Raw genomic sequence first — 19,112 nt, forward strand, 5'->3', positions numbered from 1 at the left:
ACTACTTATTGCCAAATTCAGACTGAAATTGAAGAAACTACAGGAAACCACTAGAGCATTCAGGTATGACTTAAATCAATCCCTTATGATTATACAGTGGAAGTGATAAATATATTCAAGGGATTAGATCTGATAGACACAGTACCTGAAGAAGGAGGTCGGGGACATTGTACAGGAAGAAGTGATCAAGACCATCCCCAAGAAAAAGAAATGCAAAAAGGCAAAATGGTTGTCTGAGGAGGCCTTACAAATAGCTAAGAAAATATGCAAAAGGCAAAGGAGAAAAGGAAAGATATACCCATTTGAATGCAGAGTTCCAAAGAATAGCAAGGAGACGTAAGAAACCCTTCCTCAGTGATCAATGCAAGGAAATACAGGAAAACATTAGAATGGAAAACACCAGAGATCTCTTCAAGAAAATCAGAGATACCAAGGGAACATTTCATGCTAAGATGGGCACAATAAAGGACAGAAATGGTATGGACCTTAGAGAAGCAGAAGATATTAAGAAGAGGTGGTAAGAATACACAGAAGAACTAAAAAAAAAAAGATCTTCATGACCAAGATAACCACGATGGTGTGATCACTCACCTAGAGCCAGACATCCTGGAATGAGAAGTCACATGGGCCTTAGGAAGCATCACTACAAACAAAGCTAGTAGAGGTGATGGAATTCCAGTTGAGCTATTTGAAATCCTATAAGATGATGCTGTGAAAGTGCTGTACTCAATATGCCAACAAATTTGGAAAAGTGGCCATAGGACTGGAAAAGGTCAGTTTTCATTCCAATCCCAAAGAATGCTCAAACTACCTCACAATTGCACTCATCTCACATGCTAGCAAAGTAATGCTCACAATTCTCCAAGCCAGGCTTCAACTGTACATGAATCGTGAACTTCCAGATGTTCAAGCTGGATTTAGAAAAGGCAGAGGAACCAGAGATCAAATTGCCAACATCTGTTGGATCATTGAAAAAGCAAAAGAGTTTCAGAAAAACATCTACTACTGTTTTATTGACTATGCCAAAGCCTTTGACTATGTAGATCACAACAAACTGTGGAAAATTCGTCAAGAGATGGGAACACCAGAACACCTGACCTTCCTCTTGAGAAATCTGTATGCAGGTCAAGAAGCAACAGTTAGAACTGAACAGGGAACAACAGACTGGTTCCAAATCAGGAAAGGAGTATGTCAAGGCTGTATATTGTCACCCTGCTTATTTAATTTATATGCAGAGTACATCATGCAAAATGCCAGGTTGGATGAAGCACAAGCTGGAATCAAGATTGCCAGGAGAAATATCAATAACCTCAGATATGCAGATGATACCACCCTTATGGCAGAAAGTGAGGAAGAACTAAAGAGCTTCTTGATGAAAGTAAAAGAGGAGAGTGAAAAAGTTGGCTTAAAACTCAACATTCAGAAAACTAAGATCATGGCATCTGGTCCCATCACTTCATGGCAAATAGATGGGGAAACAATTGGAACAGTGAGAGACTTTGTTTGGGCTCCAATCACTGCAGATGGTGACTGAAGCCATGAAATTAAAATACTCACTCCTTGGGAGAAAAGTTATGACCAACCCATACAGCATATTAAAAAGCAGAGACATTACTTTGCCAACAAAGTTCTGTCTAGTCAAAGTTATGGTTTTTCCAGTAGTCACGTATGGATGTGAGAGTTGGACTATAAAGAAAGCTGAGCACCGAAGAATTGATGCTTTAAACTGTGGTGTTGGAGAAGACTCTTCAGAGTCCCTTGGACTGCAAGGAGATCCAACCAGTCCACCCTAATGGAAATCAGTTCTGAATAATCATTGGAAGGACTGATGCTGAAGCTGAAAGTTCAGTACTTTGGCCACCTGTTGCGAAGAACTGACTCATTTGAAAAGACCCTGATGCTGGAAAAGATCGAAGGCAGGAGGAGAAGGGGACGACAGAGGATGAGATGGTTGGATGGCATCACCAATTGATGGACATGAGTTTGAGTAAACTCCAGCAGCTGGTGATGGACAGGGAAGACTGGCGTGCTGCAGTCCATGGGATTGCAAAGAGTCAGACATGACTGAGCCACTGATTTTAATTGAACGAAGTGCAGAATAAGAGCTCCATAAATATTAGCCATTGTGATGATAACGAACTTTTCAAGCTGAGGTTAAAACACATTGATTTGGTGGCAGTGTAACCAGAACCTTTAACTAATATACACAGGGAACCTCAGAAAAAGGTGAGCGTGAGAAGACAGACTCCCTCGAACAGCCCACAGAAAGACTATCTCCTAATGGAGAAAGCTTCTGGGAAGCTTCTACTAAATATCTTACTATTAGTTGCATCAATTTCTACCTCTACCCCCAGCAGCAGCAGCTCAGAACCTAGCAAGGAATAAATACTAGATGGTGGTGATTAAAAAAAAAAATGGTAGAAAATTTATACACAATCCCTGACCTCATGGTGCTTCTGTTCTGCTGCATGGGGAGAGACAGTAGATAAATAAACCTGTACAAATTAGATAAAATGGGGTGAGTATCACGAAGCAAACCAGAACCAGGTAAGAGAATAGAAGGCACTGGGGTTGGGACTTTGGATGTAGCAGCTAGAAAGTCTTCTCAGAGGAGATGGCATCTGAGCAGAGAACTGACTGAAGGGAGGGGCAAACTGGGCATAGGGGAAAGGAGCAAGACACAGAAGAGCTTGTGCAAAGGTCCTGAGGCAGAGCCTTGGTAGTCGGTGCATGAGGAGGCTTGTGGGCAGGAGACAAGCAAGGGGGCTTCATTTAAAAAGCAACTCACTCCCGCACACCTTCACTGGGTGCATGCCTGCTAAGTCGCTCCAGTCATGTCCAAGTCTTTGAGACCCTATGGACTATAGCCCTCCAGGCTCCTCTGTTCATGGGATTCTCTAGGCAAGAATGGGAGTGGGTTGCCGTGCCCTCCTCCAGGGGTTTTTCCCAACCCAGGGATCAAACCTGTGTCTCTTACATCTCCTGCATCAGTGGGTTCTTTACCACTAGCGCCACCTGGGAAGCCCAGTGTTTCCCCCCTCCTCTGCCCCTTTTTTTTAATAATGCTCATCCCCTTCTAACAAGCTATAGGTTACTTATGTAGCTTTTTTTTTTTTTACCAACTCCCCTTGCCAGAATGCAGGAAATCTCATTTGCTTGTTTTACTGATCCATCCCAAGCATCCAAACCTGGCTGCACAGAGCACAGAACACACAATGAGTACTTGGCGAATGAAGGAGTGACACGCTGTCCAAGACAAACAAGGGGTTAGTTCTAAGGACAGTGGAACTTTGGGGAGATTTTGCTCGGGAAAATGACATAATCAGATTTTTTTTTAATGAGAGGCAGAGGATTTTATTTATTCATTTATTTTCCGTTTGTCTGCGCTGGGCCTTTCTTGTTGCTCGAGTGGTGGCGAGTGGGGACTATCCTGCGTTGCCGGGCGTAGGCTTCGCACTGTGCTGTCCTCTCTTGTTGCGGAGCACAGGCTCTAGGGCACACGGGTTTCAGCAGTGGCGGCTCACGGGCTCTAGAGCACAGGCTCAGTAGTTGTGGCCCACAGACTTAGTTGCTCCACCACATATGGGATCTTCCCACACCAGGGATCAAACCCATGTCCCTTGTGTTGGCAAGTGGATTCTTATCCAGTGTACCACCACAGAAGTCCTCAAATGTCTGCTTTGGATTGCTTTGGCTACTGTGAGAGAAAAAGACCAACGGATGGATGGATAGATGGATACATAGCTGAATGAATCCCGGAGTCCATAACTCCTGCTTTTGCAGGGGAGGATTTTTCAGGTGCAACTCAAGCAGGATGCTGCTCTGCTAACACTGAAATTGAACGTTACCCTCACTACATCCAGCTTGGCTCTGAGGGATCCTGGGATAAAACAGACCAGAGAACTGCAGGGCAGAGCAGTGGGGAAAACCTCACAGGGAGGGGAATGGGGCTTCCAAACGCTAGCAAACCTCAACTCTTTAGAACTCTGGGCAAGCACAGAGAGACCGTTTCTGTGGCTGGTGTCAGAACAGATCACAGGAAGTTGCAGAGGGGCAGCCAGGAAAGGACCAAGGCAGCCAGGGGATCCAGCCTCGACCAACAGACACGCCCCGCTGAGGGTGCACCAGCTTCTTCTTGAGGAAGTAAATGGAGGTTCATGCCAGAGCCAGGCTATAAGGTATTTGCAGTATAGAAACTCATGTTTAAGCCAATGGATTCCCTCAACTGTGTGGTGCAGCCATGCTCTAAGCTTCTTCAGGTATTGATAAAGTTAACAATCTCAAGGGGTGAAGACTAATGAAAATTTCTGTCTGACGTCCAGAGTACAGCTCCCCCTAGAGGATGACCTGGGGGTGTCGCTGTGTCCCACACACTTTCATTTCTATTTCAGATTACTTTTATTGAGTACTGATTTACAGTGTGGGTGTTACAGAAAAGACTCGTGGATATCCCATATGAGACCAGATTCACTTTTTTCCACATTTAATTTTCAACAGAATGACTGTTCACCTCATTCCATATCAACATTTGCCCTAATCAGATTTGCCCTAATCATCTGTAGAAAGACGAGGAATAAATGTTCACATATACAGGAAAGAGCTGATGAAGATGTTTCCTTTTCAAAGAGCATCTTCAGTCTGTCTTTGCCTCCTTGCTTCCAGTTTCCTCTTGTGGCTTCTAGAATCCTAGGTAAGTAATATTTTACATTTCCTAAAACCTTTTAAAAGCTTGAAGTTTGGTAAATGAGGCAGGATTGTCTTTCTCCTTTGGAAGAAGAAATCGTCATCCTGTCTTTTACCTAAATCATTTTATGGGCCATTAATTGAATAGATAATGTTTCTCAGCAAAGGCTGAAGGGTCATTTACCATTTTCAACTTGACAACTACCCATAATCACAAGAGAGCAATACCGAGAGGTGACCCCGAGCTTTTATGAGGAACACAGACCTGGCTGGCATTGGAAACCTGCATGTTTTAGTCTCTTTTTCTGCAGTTACACAGGAGTGACATGATTTCCAATTTCTTCACTACAAGGAATCTTTGTTTTGATGGGAAATTCTGAACATCAGAAAGTCAACCAATATAATACTTTGGTTTTAGAAAACCAGAGGATATGTTTTGCTCTTTGTGATTCAAGAAACAGCTAGATCAAAGGCCAAAGATCCCCGTGTGCCACAACTACTGAGACTACCTGCTCTGGAGCCCACTCGCCCATGTGATGCAAGGAAAGATGTCACATGACACAATGGAGATCCTGCTTGTCGCAACTAAGACCCAACACCACTACCAAATCAATCAATAAAATAAATAAATACTGAAAAAAATAAAGCCAAATATCTCATCCCAAATACCCATCCCTTGTGCCCTCGACTGTCACTATCTTTTTGGTAGAGTCACGGGGGACACTGAACTGCTTTGTTAGCCAGGGTCAAAACAGACTTGGACTTCTCCAAAAACAACTCTGCAGTGATTAGATAACTAGAATTGAGGAGTGATAGTGACTCTCCTTTTCAGTTTTAATTGAAATATAGTTGCACTTTAAAGTATAGTTAATAAGCTCCAATACTTTAGCCACCTGCTGCAAACAGCCGACTCGTTGGATAAAACCCTGATGATGGGAAAGATTGAAGGCAAAAGGAGAAGGGGGCAGCAGAGGATGAGATGGTTAGATAGCATCACTGACTCAATGGACATGAATCTGAGCAAATTCTGGGAGATGGTGGAAGACAGGGGAGCCCGGCATGCTGCAGTCCATGAGGCTGCAAAGAGTCAGACATGACTAAGCAGCTGAACAATAACAATAGTTAATTTACAACGTTGTGTTAGTTTCAGGTGTACTGCAAAGTGATTCAGTTAGGTTGGTAGAGAGATAGATATATATTCTTTTTCCAGTTCTTTTTCATTGTGGTTATTACAAGATATTGAATCTAGTTTCCTATGCTATTCAGTAGGTCCTCATTGTTTATGTACAACTTGCCTTTGAAAAGAAGTCAAACAGGAAAAGGGGGGTTTTAGTCAAAATGCTGAGTTATTGGGATAAAACACAGTTCTATTTCAAATCACCCTCCAGCACCCCTTCCCTTACTGTTATCCCCACTCCCATAACTTCTGATGGGCTGACAAGACCATGCTTCATTGCACCATAGGAGTCAATTAGGAGGCTTCCCTGATGATCCAGTGGCTAAGACTCAAAATGCAGGGGGCCTGGGTTTGATCTCTGATCAGGGAACTAGATCCCTGTGTGGCGACTAAGGCCTGGCACTGCCGAATAAATAAATAAATATTTTTAAAAGAAAATTTAAAAAGGAGTCACTAAAAGCAGAGAGCTTTGACCACCACTGACATGGTCAGTTTCTTCCATCACAGGGGAACAAGCACAGCCTTTTTTTGTTTAATCGTGATAAAATATACGTAACTTAAAATGTATCATTTCAACCATTTTTTAAGTATACATTTCACAGACACAAGTAGATTCATGTTGTACAACCATTTCCCATCACCAGGACTTTTCATCTTTCCAAACTCAAACTCTGTGCCTATTAAACACTAGCTCTGCATTCTCCCCTACTCCCTGGCAGCCAACATTCTACTTGTGTTTCTAAGAAATTGTCTATTCTAGAGACCTCATATAAAAAGAATCATACCATAGTTTTTCCTTGTGTGACTGGCTGACTTCACTTAGCATAATGTCTCCAAACTTCATCCGTGTTGTAGCAGGTGTCAGAACTGACTCCCTTTTTTGGGTGACTAATACTCCATTGTAGTCATAGATCAGATTTTGTTTCTTCATTCATTCATCAGGGGACATCTGAGTTGTTTCTGCCTCTGGCTATTGTGAATGATGCTGCTGTAAACAGATATCTGGTTTAGCCCCTATTTTCACTTCTTTTGGGTGTTGACCCAGAAGTGGAATTACGGGGTCATACAGAAACTCTGTGTAATTTTTCTAAGGAGCCACCAGGCTGTTTTTCTCAGCAGCTGCACCACTGTATCTTCCCACCAGGAATAACATCTGCCTTTATTTTTGGCTGTGCTGGATTTTTGTTGCTGTGCACAGGTTTCTCGTTGTGGTGGCTTCTCCTAGCGGCGCACAGGCTCCAGGGCACGCGGGCTTCAGCAGTTGCAGCTCACAGGCTCAGTAGTGGTGGTGCTGGGGTATAGTTGCCATGGGGCATGTGGGATCTTTCCGGATCAGGGATCCAACCCATATCCCCTGCATTGGCAGGCAGTTTCTTTACCACTAAGCCAGCAGGGAAGCCCTCAATAACGTCTTTATGTCTACTCATCAAGGTATCACCAACATCTTTGGTTCCAAAGATCACCATTTTAAAATTCTGCCTTGTTGTCTGTGAGGTAAGAGTTCAAAGACACAGAGAAAAGAAATGACCCTGTAAATGGACTCGTGAGATCTTCCCCACTTGCTCGGAGGACTTGCTCGGGAATCAGCATACGGTTGGCTCCGGTGAAGAGACGGTCTGGGTCTTGTTACACCAGCTCAGGAGGAGGAGGAGGAGGAATCCTTCAGGTGACAGCATGAAGCCTGTGAACACACACTGTTTCCATCCAACTTCTTCTGTTTGTGGCTCAGATGGTAAAGAATCTGCCTGCAATGCAGGAGACCCAGGTTCGATCCCTGGGTTGGGAAGACCTCCCTGGAGAAGGGAAGGGCAACCCACTCCAGTATTTTGCCTAGAAAATCCCTGGACAGAGGAGCCTGGAGGGCTACAGTCCATGTGGTCACAAAGAGTCGGACACAAGAGAGCGACTAACACTTTCACTTTCTTTCAACTTCATCTCCTTCTAGATGTCAGCAAGGGCGCTGGCATAAAGTCATGAGCGGAGCTCACAGAGTAAAGCAGGGGGTGGGCATCGTTACTGGAAGAGGGGATTAGTTATGATGGAGGATTCACACTAGCCTGAGACCCATCAGAGGGGTACACATTTCCTATCAGAGCCCGGGAGGGAGGAGGGGATCTTGGGGAAAATTCCTACCAGTGCTTAAAGAATGAAGATTTATCCAGGGCAAAAGCCCCAGTCAGATTTTTAAGAATTTACACTTGCTTCAAATGATCTGTGTTTTCTCTTGAAGAAGTGAAGTAAAGTGAAATTGCTCGGTCATGTCCGACTCTTTGCGACGCCATGGATTGTAGCCTACTATGCTCCTCCATCCATGGGGTTTTCCAGGCAAGAATACTGGAGTGGGTTGCCATTTCCTTCTCCAGACGATCCTCCTGACCCAGGGATCAAACCCAGGTCTCCCGCACTGTAGGCAGACGCTTTACCCAACCAAGGAGTAGAGACTGAAGATAAAACACATTAGGGAAGGGAGAGGCTTGGAGCCTGATAAGGGCTGAGTTGTGTTATCTAATATGCTACTGGAGAACAGAGGAGAAATAACTCCAGAAAGAATGAGGAGACGGAGCCAAAGCAAAAACAATACCCAGTTGTGGATGTGACAGGTGATGGAAGTAAAGTCTGATGCTGTAAAGAACAATATTGCATAGGAACCTGGAATGTTAGGTGTGAATCAAGGTAAATTGGAAGTGGTCAAACAGGAGATGGCAAGAGTGAACATAAACCCTTGAGGAATCAGTGAACTAAAATGGACTGGAATGAGTGAATTTAACTCAGATGACCATTATATCTACTCCTGTGGGCAGGAATCCCTTAATAGAAATAGAGTAGCCATCATAGGCAACAAAAGAGTCCAAAATGCAGTACTTCAATCTCAAAAATGACAGAATGATCTCTGTTCGTTTCCAAGGCAAACCATTCAATATCACAGTAATCCAAGTCCATGCCCCGACCAGTAATGCTGAAGAAGCTGAGGTTGAACAGTTCTATGAAGACCTACAAGACCTTCTAGAACTAACACCAAAAAAAGATGCATTTTTCATTATAGGGGACTGGGATGCAAAAGTAGGAAGTCAAGAGATACCTGGAGTAACAGGCAAATTTGGCCTTAGAGTACAGAATGAAGCAGGGCAAAGGCTACCAGAGTTTTGCCAAGAGAACACACTAGTCATAGCAAACACCCTCTTCCAACAACACAAGAGAAGACTCTACACATGGACAGCACCAGATGGTCAATACCGAAATCAGATTGATTATATTCTTTGCAGCCAAAGATGGAGAAGCTCTATACAGTCAGAAAAAACAAGATCAGGAGCTGACTGTGGCCCAGATCATGAACTACTTATTGCCAAATTCAGACTTAAATTGAAGAAAGTGGGGAAATCCACTAGACCATTCAGGTATGACCTAATTCAAATCCCTTATGATTATACAGTGGAAGTGACAAATATATTCAAAGGATTAGATCTGATAGACAGAGTGCCTGAAGAACTATGGATGGAGGTCCATGACATTGCACAGGAGGCAGTGATCAAGACCATCCCCAAGAAAAAGAAATGCAAAAAGGCAAAATGGTTGTCTGAGGAGGCCTTACAAATAGCTGGGAAAAGAAGAGAAGCTAAAGGCAAAGGAGAAAAGGAAAGATATACCCATTTGAATGCACATTTCCAAAGAAGAGCAAGGAGAGATAAGAAACCCTTCGTCAGTGATCAATGCAAGGAAATAGAGGAAAACAATAGAATGGGAAAGACTAGAGATCTCTTCAAGGAAATCAGAGATACCAAGGGAACATTTCTTGCAAAAATGGGCACAATAAAGGACAGAAATGGTATGGACCTTACAGAAGCAGAAGATATTAAGAAGAGGTGGCAAGAATAAACAGAAGAACTAAAAAAAAAAAAAGATATTCATGACCCAGATAATCACAATGGTGTGATCACTCACCTAGAGCCAGACATCCTGGAATGTGAAGTCAAGTGGGCCTTAGGAAGCATCACTATGAACAAAGCTAGTGGAGGTGATGGAATTCCAATTGAGCTATTTCAAATCCTGAAAGATGATGCTGTGAAAGTGCTGCACTCAATATGCCACCAAATTTGGAAAACTCAGCAGTGGCCACAGGACTGGAAAAGTTCAGTTTTCATTCCAACCCCAAAGAAAGGCAATGCCAAAAAATGTTCAGACTACCGCACAATTGCACTCATCTCACATGCTAGCAAAGTAATGCTCACAATTCTCCAAACCAGGCTTCAACAGTACTTGAACCATGAACTTCCAGATGTTCAAGCTGGTTTTAGAATAGGCAGAGGAACCATAGATCAAATTGCCAACATCCATTGGATCATCGAAAAGGCAAGAGAGTTCCAGAAAAACATCTATTTCTGCTTTATTGACTATGCCAAAGCCTTTGACTATGTAGATCACAACAAACTGTGGGAAATTCGTCAAGAGATGGGAATACCAGAACACCTGACCTTCCTCCTGAGAAGTCTGTATGCAGGTCAAGAAGCAACAGTTAGAACTGGACATGGAACAACAGACCGGTTCCAAATCAGGAAAGGAGTATGTCAAGGCTGTATATTGTCACCCTGCTTATTTAACTTATATGCAGAGTACATCATGAGAAATGCCAGGTTGGATGAAGCACAAGCTAGAATCAAGATTGCTGGGAGAAATATCAATAACTTCAGGTATGCAGATGACACCACCCTTATGGCAGAAAGCAAAGAGGAACCAAGGAGCCTCTTGATGAAAGTGAAAGAGGAGAGTGAAAAAGTTGGCTTAAAACTCAACATTCAGAAAACTAAGATCCTGGTATCCAGTCCCATCACTTCATGGCAAATAAATGAGGAAACAATGGAAATAGTGAAAGACTTTATTTTGGGGGGGGGCTCCAAAATCACTGCAGATGGTGACTGCAGCCATGAAATTAAAAGATGCTTGCTCCTTGGAAGAAAAGCTATGACCTACCCAGACAATATATTAAAAAGCAGAGACATCACTTTGCTGACAATGGTCTATCTAGTCAAGGCTATGGTTTTTCCAGTAGTCATGTATGGATGTGAGAGTTGGACTATAAAGAAAGCTGAGTGCCAAAGAATTGATGCTTTTGAACTGTGATGTTGGAAAACACTCTTGAGAGTCCCTTGGACTGCAAGAAGTTCAAACCAGTCCATCCTATAGGAAATCAGGAGATCAGTGCTGAATATTCATTGGAAGGACTGATGCTGAAGCTGAAACTCCAATACTTTGGACACCTGATGGGAAGAACTGACTCATTTGAAAAGACCCTGATGCTGGGAAAGATTGAAGGCAGGAGGAGAAGAAGACAACAGAGGATGAGACGGTTGGCTGGCATCACCGACTCAATGGGCTTGAGTTTGGGTAAGCTCCAGTAAGTGATGGATAGGGAAGCCTAGAGTGTTGCAGTCATGGGGTTGCAAAGAGTCAGACACGACTGAGTGACTGAGCTGACTGTGTCATCTAAAAAGTTATCAAGGTAGGAACCTTCTCTCACCTCTGAACCTTGCTTGGAAATATTCTTTGCAGATATAATCAAGGTAGGATAAGGTCATTAAAGTGGTCCCTAATCCAGGTCTGATGCTGAAGCTGAAGCTCCAGTACTTTGGCCACCTGATTCAAAGAACTGACTCACTGGAATAGACCCTGATGCTGGGAAAGATTGAGGGCAGGAGGAAGAGGGGGTGACAGAGGATGAGATGATTGGATGGCATCATTGACTTAATGGGCGTGGGTCTGAGCAAACTGTGGGAGATAGTGAAGGACAGGGAAGCCTGGTGTGCTGCAGTCCACGGGGTCACAAAGAGTCAGACTCGATTTAGCAACTAAACAACAGTTCACTGGAGGGGAGCTAGTCATTTGACAGTAGATAAAGAGGAGGAAATTACACTAAGGAGGGCCCTTCCCTAGAGGTTTCTGAGACAGCATGCCTCTGCCAACATCTCCACTTCAGACTTGTGGGCTCCACAACTGTGAGAGGATCAATTTCTTCTGTTTTGGACTTCCCTGGTGGTTCAGGGGTTAAGGCTCCGAGCTTCCGATATAGGGGTCTCAGGTTCAACGCAGCCGGGGAAGATCCCCCATGCCACTTGGTGCGGCCAAAAAAAAAAAACCTGCCATCTTTTAAACCACCCAGATAATGGGACTTGGTTCTAGCAGCCCAGGGAAACTAACACAAAGCCCAACGCCTAGAAGCCACACCCTGTAACACACCCTGTAACATATTGTTTCCATATTTATTATGAGAGCAGTTAAGAGGTTTTTTTAGGAAATGATCTTCTGTCATAATTTCTGATTACCTTAAATATTAATGGGCCTTAAAATCATAATCTTTTTTTTTTTTATTAAATTTTAAAATCTTTAATTCTTACATGTGTTCCCAAACATGAAACCCCCTCCCACCTCCCTCCCCATAACATCTCTGTGGGTGATCCCCATGCACCAGCCCCAAGCATGCTGTATCCTGCGTCAGACATAGACTGGCGATTCAATTCTTACATGATAGTATACATGATAGAATGCCATTCTCCCAAATCATCCCACCCTCTCCCTCTCTCTCTGAGTCCAAAAGTCCGTTATACACAGCTGTGTCTTTTTTCCTGTCTTGCATACAGGGTCGTCATTGCCATCTTTCTAAATTCCATATATATGTGTTAGTATACTGTATTGGTGTTTTTCTTTCTGGCTTACTTCACTCTGTATAATCGGCTCCAGTTTCATCCATCTCATCAGAACTGATTCAAATGAATTCTTTTTAACGGCTGAGTAATACTCCATTGTGTACATGTACCACAGCTTTCTTATCCATTCATCTGCTGATGGACATCTAGGTTGCTTCCATGTCCTGGCTATTATAAACAGTGCTGCGATGAACATTGGGGTACATGTGTCTCTTTCAATTCTGGTTTCCTCGGTGTGTATACCCAGCAGTGGGATTGCTGGGTCATAAGGTAGTTCTATTTGCAATTTTTTAAGGAATCTCCACACTGTTCTCCATAGTGGCTGTACTAGTTTGCATTCCCACCAACAGTGTAGGAGGGTTCCCTTTTCTCCACACCCTCTCCAGCATTTATTGCTTGCAGATTTTTGGATCGCAGCCATTCTGACTGGTGTGAAGTGGTACCTCATTGTGGTTTTGATTTGCATTTCTCTGATAATGAGTGATGTTGAGCATCTTTTCATGTGTTTGTTAGCCATCCGTATGTCTTCTTTGGAGAAATGTCTATTTAGTTCTAACAAACACATGACATACGGATGGCTAAAATCATAATCTTAATGAATGGTCCCCCCCCATAACATTCCCATAAGGTTTTCTTTTGGGTACAGAGACATCTTTTCTTCCATTCTTTTTCCTTCTTCCTTCCTTCCTTTCTTTTTACTGTTAACACTTTAGTTTTTTTATTTTTAAATTTTTGTTAAACTTTTTATTTTAAAATGGTGTATGGCCAATTAACAACGTTGTAATAGTTTCAAGTGGACAGCAAAGGGACTCGGCACATAGATAACATTTATCCATTCTCCCCCAAACTCCTCTCCCATTCAGGCTGCTGCAAACACTAAGCAAAGTTCCATGTGCAGTACGATCTTGTTGGTTATCCATTTAAAATAGAGCAGTGTGTACACGTCCATTCCAAACTTCCTGTCTATCCCTTTCCAGCAGTGAGAGCACCAAGTCCTAACCTCAGAACCTCCAGGAAATTGCCTTAATTTACTTTCATATGAAAATTGTAAGCCCCATTTTGTTTAGGGGTTCCTGACTCAGATTCATACAAATTTAAGTTAGGAGTGATTTAGCATCATCAGAAGAAAGTGAATGAATTCTATACCCATTTTTATTTCTTTTGAAGAGACAACTTTGCTGGAGGACAATACAAATGGGGTTTCAGAAGCTCATTAGGCTTCCTAAAATTCCCACCCACCATCCCCTTTCCCTCCAGTAGTCAGTCAATTCAGTTGCTCAGTCATGTCTGACTCTTTGTGACCCATGGACTGCAGCACTCCAGGCTTCCCTGTCCATGACAAACTCCTCAAGCTTATTCAAACTCATGTCCATTGATTGGTGATGTCATCCAACTGTCTCAGCCTCTGTCGTCCCCTTCTCCCACCTTCAATCTTTCCCAGCATCAGAGTCTTTTCCAATGAGTCAGTTCTTCGCACCAGGTGGCCAAAGTATTAGAGTTTCAGCTTCAGCATCAGTCCTTCCAATTCAGCACTGATTTCCTATAGAACGGACTGGTTGGATCTTCTTGCAGTCCAAGGGATGCTCAAGAGTCTTCTCCAACACCACAGTTCAAAAGCATCAATTCTTTGGCACTCAGCTTTCTTTATAGTCCAACTCTCACATGCATACATGACTACTGGAAAAACCATAGTTTTGATTAGACAGACCTTTGTTGGCAAAGCAATGTCTCTGCTTTTTAATATGCTGTCTAGGTTGGTCATAAGTTTTCTTCCAAGGAACAAGCATCTTTTAATTTCATGGCTGCAGTCACCATCTGCAGTGATTTTGGAGCCCAGAAAAATAAAGTCTTTCACTATTCCATTGTTTCCCCATCTATTTGCCATCTATGAAGTGATGGGACTGGATGCCATGATCTTAGTTTTCTGAATGTTGAGTTTTAAGCCAACTTTTTCACTTTGCTCTTTCACTTTCATCAAGAGGCTCTTTAGTTCCTCTTCATTTTCTGCCATAAAGGTGGTGTTATCTGCATATCTAAGGTTATTGATATTTCTCCCAGCAATCTTGATTCTAGCTTGTGCTTCATCCAACCTGGCATTTCTCATGATGTACTCTGCATATAAGATAAATAAGCAGAGTGACAATATACAGCCTTGACATACTTCTTTCCTGATTTGGAACCAGTCTGTTGTTCAGAACCAGTAGTTAGGGAGGGTCTAAGAACCTGTTCTTTGCCTTAACAGCTCCTAGAACAGAAACAGGGGGGAGCTCTGCAGTTCTGTATGTGAAAATATCACAGGTGTTATCACCTGTTTCTCTCTTCTGTGTCATCTGCTTCTTTAATGCAGAGAAGAAATTAAAAATACAGTGAGTGCCAAAGGCAGGAAGCATCTATCTAATGAGATATACGAGTTCACTGCTAGGGTTAACTGAAATTAATTGACTAACAGCCTTCGAATTCCATGTGATGGTGAGAAAATACTACGGGAGTATAAAATTCCCAGGTGGTGCTAGTGGTAAAGAATACGCTTGTCAATGCAGGAGACGTAAGAGATGCAGGTTCGATCCCTGAGTTGGGAAGATCCCCTGGAGGAGGGCATGGCAACCCACTCCAGTATTCTTGCCTGGAGAATCCTATGGACAGAAGAGCCTGGTGGACTCCAGTCCATAGGGTCCCAAAGAGTCGAACACAACTATACTGATTTAACACGCATGCACGAACACATCTGGAAGGAACTACAGAATCACTAGTGGTAATAGAATGCCCAGGAGAAATTCACAAAGAGTTAGGGGCCAATCCAACGTTGATCTCACACAGTGAGTATGTGCAGGGCATTCCAGCCTGATACACTGGACACTCCATGCAGGCTCTGCCACAGTCAAACAAGAGACAACATGCCCGTCCCCAGACAAATACTCAGGAAATGTTGGTTGGTATCATCTCTCCTGGAAAATACATCTCTCCTGGAAGTTTCCACAAATTCATGAATGTATAAGTGTAACTTTCATATCTAACAATGTGCGTGTGTGTGTGTGCACACGCGCATTCAGTCATGCCTGACTCTTTGCAACCCTATGGCCTGTAGCCTGCCAGCCTCCTCTGTCCATGGAATTTTCCAGGCAAGAATTCTGAAATGGGTTGCCATTCCCTACTCCAGCGGATCTTCCCAGCCTAGGGATCAAACCCAAGTTTCCTGCAGTTCCTGCACTGGCGGGTGGATTCTTGACCACTGCACCACCTGGGAAGCATCTGATGATATACAGACATAATAACAATAAACAGCTACTTCCTTTGAGTGCTTGCTAGATTTCAAAGACAATGCTGGGGATTTTGTATTAGGTGGTTCAGATGGTAAAGAGTCTGCCTGCAATGCAGGAGATCTGGATTCGATCTCTGGGTTGGCAAGCCATTCTAGTATTCTTGCCTGGAAATCCCATGGACAGAGGAGCCTGGCAGGCTACAGTCCATGGGGTCACAAAGGGTCAGGCACGATTGACAACTTCACTTTCTTTCTTCAATTCTCAGAGCATTTCTCTCATCCAGTATTATGTTTATTATTCCCATTTTACAGATGAAAAAACTGAAGCATTGGGAGGTTAGCTGACTTGCTAAAGGTCATACAAACAGTGTGAGCATGAGGGGGGATGGGAAGAAGGCCACAGCAAAGCACAAGGCTATGAAAAAAATGACAAAGCCTGCTTTCTGTGTCCCCCACCTCCTCCTCTTGCCCATTAGAAAATTTCTATACAAGTAAAATGTCACTGAGATTTCCTGATACAGATTTCCTGAAACTACTGTTTCATGGTCTTAATAAATGATTGACAAAATGACATAAAGAGGGAATTTCCTGATGGTCCAGTGGTTAGGACTTGGTGGTTTCATTGTCGTGGACCAGGGGGGTTCAATCCCTGATCAGGGAACTAAGATCCCACAAGGAGTGCATCGTGGCCGAAAAAAAAAAAAAAAAAACATAAGTAGAAAGAAAACTTCTCTTGTAAATTTAGGACATTATTTGATGTTTATCTTACCTCTCTACATAAAGTAACAAAAAAATAAACTGAATGATTAGACTATATCTGGCATACCATAATTAGTATGTATTAACATTAGATGAAGGGTAAATTACCTAAATGTTTCACTTAACTGCTCCCAGTCAAATCCACAAATGGCGCAATTTGGTGTCTCACGGTGCTATTTTTTTAAACCTAGATTTACCCTCATTTTTTAAAACTGAGAGTTTTTTTCCATTGATATACAATATCATGTAAGTTTCAGGTGTCCAACATAGCGATTCACAGGTTTTAAAGATTATACTCCATTTATAGTTATTATAAAATGTTGGTTATATTCCCTATGTGGTACAATAGACCCTTGTAGCTGAGTTACTTTATTTATAGTAGTTCGTATTCCTTAATCCCCTTCCTCTATTTTGCCCTTCCCCCTACCCGCTCCTCACTGGTGACCACTAGTTAGTTCTCTACCTCAGTGAGTCTGTTTCTTTTGTGTAATATTCACTAGCTTGTTTCACGGTGCTATTTGAACTAGAGACTATATTGCAACTCATAATAAACATTTACAACCCCACATAATTTCTCTTTTTTTTTTCTTCAGTGGCTTTACTACTTGAATGACTAGTAACGTAGCTTAAAGACTTTTTAATTGCTTCTTTTTCTTGCATATTTATTTGCATTCCTAAATTTACTTAACAAAAGATTTTCTTATTTACATAGATCAATCTTGAATGCAAAGCCTATAGAATATACTTGCAAGCAGACAATAGCTCTGTGGGGTTAAGGTATTAGAGCATGACTACCTTTGATTGTTAAGAAGATGGGCTAAGTGCTTCTTTTTAACCTAAATAGAGACCCCACGAACACAAAGAACAAGTCAGTCACGAGTCCCTGCAACACCTTTACACAGTTAAATGAAAAACTCTGAAAACTCTTAAAAGTCTTTTAAAACTTACCTAAAAAACAAAAAACATCACTGTCACTCATTGCTACTAACCTCATGGCAGCCACTGCAATTATTTTAACACACACTAAATAGATCTATTAGGTCGTGGTGTTTGGGCCAGGTCTTTGCTAAAGGAACACATAGTCCAATCTGTAGATTATTAACCAAGGGGGTCTATAAGCCCTAATGTCTATTGTGACCTTTTTATTTTTTCATGAGACATTCATCAATGAATGGATTAATAGGACCACAAAGGAAAAGTGAAGCGTTGGTTTGCAATAATTCATCCTCTAAAAGAATGATTAACTGACAGAGTCTGTTGATTGCCAAAATCTAACATCAATTTTATTCTTTAGCTGATGCAGGTTAAGAAAACAGTTAAAAAATAACCTTTTTTATCAGGGGAAAGTATGCTGGGAACTCAAGAGTCAGCAGTTACCATTCCCAATTAATTCTCCAGGAAATGTATGTCTTTTATTCTTGTATTCATAACCTACCCTAGTTTTCTGATTAAAATGGGAGTGCTAGTAATTATGGGACTAAAAACAGGATTGAGGCGGTGGGTTCAAAATATTTCACACATGCTTCTGTAATATATGAGCTTTGTTTGATGAGCATACAGTACTTCTGTAACTATATAAACCAAGAATTTTTAAATTAAAAAAATTTTTTTGGACAAAATGTTGGCCTTCACCATTTCTTTTGAGAGAGCAAATGGAAAGTATGCAGGGTGCAGGTTCTCTTTGTAGCTACTATTTGTCCCTTTCAAAATTTCTCTGAAGTACGCCTTCCCGGGTATCTCATTTTTCCAACTTCTTCTCTCCAGACTCCTCCAAATGTTGTGCTTGTCAGAAGTATCCTTTCTGAGTTTTTTTTGTTTTGTTTTGTTTTTTTACTGTACAATGTACAAAGCTGAATGTTAACACTCTCATCTCTCCTCAATGGATAAAAACCAAGTCTGTAAAACTTTAAAGGAGACATAAAGGAGAAGTAGTTCTGAAAATAGAACGGTGACTTGATTACATTATTTTTTTTCTGATTGCCTGTGTCTAGTTACTTGTGACTTTAATTTACATCTAATTTCCTGTTTTGACTATTACATCATATTTACACAGAGGCTTTAGAAAGTATGGAAAACACCACTCAATGTGTACCATCAATTAAGATGAATCTCCAATACTTATTTTCCCCTCTATGAAATGAATTTGAATTTTCCTGCCTAAAGAAAAGATCCTGAAAAGAATACTGGTCTTTTCCTTTGGGCTAAACTTTTTTCTTCATGTTACATGTGCACACTTCATACCGTGAAAAAATAATTCATTTTCACAAATGCTCCTTCCTGTATCAGACCTGTCAGCCTGACCCGGCTCTTCGTGAGTGTGTGGGAACAAGCGGAAATGTTTGTCCATAAATGCATACTAGGTTCCCATCCATGCTCTTGCTGATGGTTATATTCCAAGAAGCCAGATATAAAAAGTAGCAATGGGGTGGGATGAATTAGGATATTGAGATTGACATATATACACAATTGATTGATATTATATGTAAAATAGATAACTAATGAGAAACTACTGTATAGCAGAGGGAACTCTACTCAGTGC

Source organism: Capricornis sumatraensis, chromosome 11 (genome assembly GCF_032405125.1).
Source record: "Capricornis sumatraensis isolate serow.1 chromosome 11, serow.2, whole genome shotgun sequence".
Lineage (NCBI taxonomy): Eukaryota > Metazoa > Chordata > Mammalia > Artiodactyla > Bovidae > Capricornis > Capricornis sumatraensis.